The sequence below is a fragment of the Schistocerca cancellata genome, unplaced genomic scaffold (assembly GCF_023864275.1).
Source record: "Schistocerca cancellata isolate TAMUIC-IGC-003103 unplaced genomic scaffold, iqSchCanc2.1 HiC_scaffold_649, whole genome shotgun sequence".
Lineage (NCBI taxonomy): Eukaryota > Metazoa > Arthropoda > Insecta > Orthoptera > Acrididae > Schistocerca > Schistocerca cancellata.
In genome coordinates this window covers 462501-467500 of record NW_026046660.1, presented here as the reverse complement: position 1 = coordinate 467500, position 5000 = coordinate 462501, and the positions used below count along the sequence as shown (strand labels likewise).

Genomic DNA, 5000 nt, shown 5'->3' with positions numbered 1-5000 from the left:
CCCCCGCCTGTCCCTATTAATCATTACCTCGGGTTCCGAAAACCAACAAAATAGAACCGAGGTCCTATTCCATTATTCCATGCACACAGTATTCAGGCGGGCTTGCCTGCTTTAAGCACTCTAATTTGTTCAAAGTAAACGTGCCGGCCCACCCAGACACTCAATAAAGAGCACCTTGGTAGGATTTCAACGGGGTCCGCCTCGGGACGCACGAACACGCACGAGGCGGTCGCACGCCTTCGGCTCGCCCCACCGGCAGGACGTCCCACGATACATGCCAGTTAAACACCGACGGGCGGGTGAACCAACAGCGTGGGACACAAATCCAACTACGAGCTTTTTAACCGCAACAACTTTAATATACGCTATTGGAGCTGGAATTACCGCGGCTGCTGGCACCAGACTTGCCCTCCAATAGATACTCGTTAAAGGATTTAAAGTGTACTCATTCCGATTACGGGGCCTCGGATGAGTCCCGTATCGTTATTTTTCGTCACTACCTCCCCGTGCCGGGAGTGGGTAATTTGCGCGCCTGCTGCCTTCCTTGGATGTGGTAGCCGTTTCTCAGGCTCCCTCTCCGGAATCGAACCCTGATTCCCCGTTACCCGTTACAACCATGGTAGGCGCAGAACCTACCATCGACAGTTGATAAGGCAGACATTTGAAAGATGCGTCGCCGGTACGAGGACCGTGCGATCAGCCCAAAGTTATTCAGAGTCACCAAGGCAAACGGACCGGACGAGCCGACCGATTGGTTTTGATCTAATAAAAGCGTCCCTTCCATCTCTGGTCGGGACTCTGTTTGCATGTATTAGCTCTAGAATTACCACAGTTATCCAAGTAACGTGGGTACGATCTAAGGAACCATAACTGATTTAATGAGCCATTCGCGGTTTCACCTTAATGCGGCTTGTACTGAGACATGCATGGCTTAATCTTTGAGACAAGCATATGACTACTGGCAGGATCAACCAGGGAGCTGCGTCAACTAGAGCTGAGCAGCCGGCCGCCCGGGAGTGTGTCCCAGGGGCCCGCGCGAACACGCAAGCGTCCGCTCAATTATTCTGCAAACAGGAGGAGGCTGAGCTCCCCTGCACAATACACCTCGAAACCCTCTCAGGTCCCGGCGGCGCGCAGCGCCGTCCTAAGTACTTGGTCGGGTTCGAGAGAGGCGCAATCGCCCGGAGTTAGGCGAGTAGACGCTTTAGGTGCGACCACCCGTGCTCCCAACTGAGCTTGCCGCTGCCGACAGAGGCCCGGGAGCGTGCTGTCGTGGCATTGCCGGCGGGAGACAACACGCGCCACCTACGGTGACCGGCAGCTCCAACGCCAGCGCCACAGAAGGGCAAAGGCCCCACGTGGGTGCCGAAGCGAACTCTCCCAGCACAGCGCACGTGCCAACACGTCTGCACAACTGCGATACAAACCACCAGCGAGAACCGCTGGGGCGACCGAGCAGCAGACGGCGTCGCGGCGCCGAGTGCCGGGCGGCGGCGCATCCTCAACGCACACAGTCCTCAGTCGGACCAGCACACTGCAGATGTCCACCGCGCTTCGCACCGGGCCCGCGAGGACCCACTTTGGCCGCCCGGCGCCGCGCGCAGGGTGCCCCGGCGCGCAGCTGCGCCGCCTGCCGCGTCCGTCGGCCGGCGCGCCTGCCACTGGGCGCCCCCACCAGCCGGCTGTAGCGCGTGCGCCCACGCACCGCGCGGCCAGCACGCCGGGCGGCCCCCCCTCACCGGCCGGGGACGGTCCCACCCAGCCACCGCCGCGTATCGCTTCACACACAGATTTGCCCTTACTGATTTACCTCCAGCAACAACAACCGCACCACAATGGGTTTACCAGTTGTTCATTTGCGTAACGTCACCAGCAAACGTAGACGTCCATCCCAGTTTGCAAATGCAACGATTATTGCATACCTGTCTGTTAGGTGCCACGACACACTACGTCTGCCCACATACACGCAACAAAATGTGCACGACTAGAGAACACGTGGGAGGTGGCCCCCTACGTATGCGATGTCCATTACGACACCGACTGTCAACCAGCATCTGTACCATGTCGCAGATGTGGAACGCGGTGCACCATGCTATCACACTGTGTGAGAAGAGACGACTACGTTTGAATACACGCGCCACTACATCAACAGACGGCTCATGCTGATCGCCATCCAGGGCGTCCGTTACTCCCACACGTCTCTATGGCGTACCACACTGCAATGTAGCTGTTATGGGGAGACGGCACGTGGCTGAGTGCACAACATTTGGACCGTATGGTTCGCTGTTGTTGGGCGCAGTCGTTGTACGGTCACACATGTGCCACAGCGTATCATTCAGTACATACGGACCTATGTGCAGTACAATGTGAGGGTTAAGCTTACGACATCAGCGGACAGTGGACACAGGCCGTACCACGACGTAGACTGAGCGCTTCGACATGCGAATGCCAGTGAACAGCTGCGAAGGGCATTGAACACGCAAGCACCTGAACGACCAGCGTGCGAAGGCAGGGGGGGGGGAGGGGGGGGCGATGTACATCCTGCAGTCGTCCACATTACAGTGTACAGCGGGAGCATGTAAAAAGTAAGCAACACTTGCGAAGTGTTGAACATGAAACGATACACAAGAGGGTGGGCGGTGCGAGTAGCGAACTATATTCAGAGGGTTGTGGTTAGACAACACTAGATTAATGTAACGTGTCATATGCCAATTACAGAGCAGGTTAAGGCACAACGTGGGTTAGGTTAAGGCACAACGTGGGTTAGGTTAAGGCACAACGTGGGTTAGGTTAAGGCACAACGTGGGTTAGGTTAAGGCACAACGTGGGTTAGGTTAAGGCACAACGTGGGTTAGGTTAAGGCACAACGTGGGTTAGGTTAAGGCACAACGTGGGTTAGGTTAAGGCACAACGTGGGTTAGGTTAAGGCACAACGTGGGTTAGGTTAAGGCACAACGTGGGTTAGGTTAAGGCACAACGTGGGTTAGGTTAAGGCACAACGTGGGTTAGGTTAAGGCACAACGTGGGTTAGGTTAAGGCACAACGTGGGTTAGGTTAAGGCACAACGTGGGTTAGGTTAAGGCACAACGTGGGTTAGGTTAAGGCACAACGTGGGTTAGGTTAAGGCACAACGTGGGTTAGGTTAAGGCACAACGTGGGTTAGGTTAAGGCACAACGTGGGTTAGGTTAAGGCACAACGTGGGTTAGGTTAAGGCACAACTTGGGTTAGGTTAAGGCACAACGTGGGTTAGGTTAAGGCACAACTTGGGTTAGGTTAAGGCACAACTTGGGTTAGGTTAAGGCACAACTTGGGTTAGGTTAAGGCACAACTTGGGTTAGGTTAAGGCACAACTTGGGTTAGGTTAAGGCACAACTTGGGTTAGGTTAAGGCACAACTTGGGTTAGGTTAAGGCACAACTTGGGTTAGGTTAAGGCACAACTTGGGTTAGGTTAAGGCACAACTTGGGTTAGGTTAAGGCACAACTTGGGTTAGGTTAAGGCACAACTTGGGTTAGGTTAAGGCACAACTTGGGTTAGGTTAAGGCACAACTTGGGTTAGGTTAAGGCACAACTTGGGTTAGGTTAAGGCACAACTTGGGTTAGGTTAAGGCACAACTTGGGTTAGGTTAAGGCACAACTTGGGTTAGGTTAAGGCACAACTTGGGTTACATTGCGGTACAAATTGCGTTACATTGCGGTACAAATTGCGTTACATTGCGGTACAAATTGCGTTACATTGCGGTACAAATTGCGTTACATTGCGGTACAAATTGCGTTACATTGCGGTACAAATTGCGTTACATTGCGGTACAAATTGCGTTACATTGCGGTACAAATTGCGTTACATTGCGGTACAAATTGCGTTACATTGCGGTACAAATTGCGTTACATTGCGGTACAAATTGCGTTACATTGCGGTACAAATTGCGTTACATTGCGGTAGAAATTGTGGTACAAATTGCGTTACGAATTTGGTTAGGTTAAGGTGCAAAATGGGTTAGGTTAAGGTGCGAAATGGGTTGGATTACAGTACACAACGTGGTAAGAGAGTGTGTTGTTGGGGGGGGGGGGCCGAGGTTCGTTGGTAGTGATCATTGTAAGTGAATGTCTGAGGCAGCGTCAGTATGTCACAGCAGTTATGTCTCGTCAGGATGCGCTTATGCGCTTTTCGCTCGTGACTGGAGGCGCGCCGCGTCTGTGGTTGCGGCACACCTGTGTGATTCATTCCTGCCATTGTTTCTGTGCCGTAACAGGTGGCAGTGTGGTGGTGTTGGGTGCACCCCTGTGTAGGACATGTGTGGGTGTTGGTGGCTTATCTGAGCAGTTGTGGATGTCGGACGGGTGGGATATTCTATTTTAGAATTGGACTCCCTGGTGTGGTTATCATAGTGTGGATGGTGTACTGTGGCGGAGAGGATGCACCGGACGTTGGTCCATGCTGGTGCTTACATATTGTATCTGTGTCTGTTACAGGCAGAGAGTAATGTGTGATAGAGTGTCTCGCTGAGGTGTGGTTCATATTGTGTGCACAGACTTACAGCATGTATAGGGACAGCGGGAATTTGGCATATTGGATATAACTCTTCGTGAAACGCAAGATATAGGGGTGGATTGCAACGTACGAGTGCGGGAAGAGTCCGCCGTTCATCCGCTGGAGTTGCGATTTCGGCGGTTGGGGTGGGGCACGTGCGGGTGCGGGTGCGGGTGCGGGTGGGGTGATTGTCGGTTGACTACTTCGTGCGACGCAGGCACTGGCGTTCGGGTTCCTGTGGTGGACAGATGATGCAGGCTTTGTGGGTGGCGTCGGAAAATGGGTACTGTGGGACCTAGCGATGTCGTAGTCGGGGTGGCGTCTCATAGATGGCGGTATCGTCGGTGCAGCAGGTCATGTTTCGGGAGACTTGCAGATGGCGGTATTTGGTTTTCGTGTTGCGCGCGACATGGTGGACGTCGTGTCGTCCGATTCGCGTAGATGGGGCTATTGCATGTGGTTTCGTCAC

The 5000-nt window shown here is 53.7% G+C and overlaps 1 non-coding gene across 1 annotated transcript in view; it reads right to left on the bottom strand.

Moving 5' to 3' along the window:
* The window catches only part of LOC126138015 (small subunit ribosomal RNA), a 1908-nt gene extending 930 nt beyond the window's left edge, over window positions 1-978 (bottom strand). Inside the window, exon 1 of the ribosomal RNA XR_007528061.1 lies at window positions 1-978. This exon is cut by the window's left edge and continues 930 nt beyond it. This is a non-coding gene — a ribosomal RNA (small subunit ribosomal RNA).
* Between the last annotated feature and the right edge of the window lie 4022 nt (window positions 979-5000).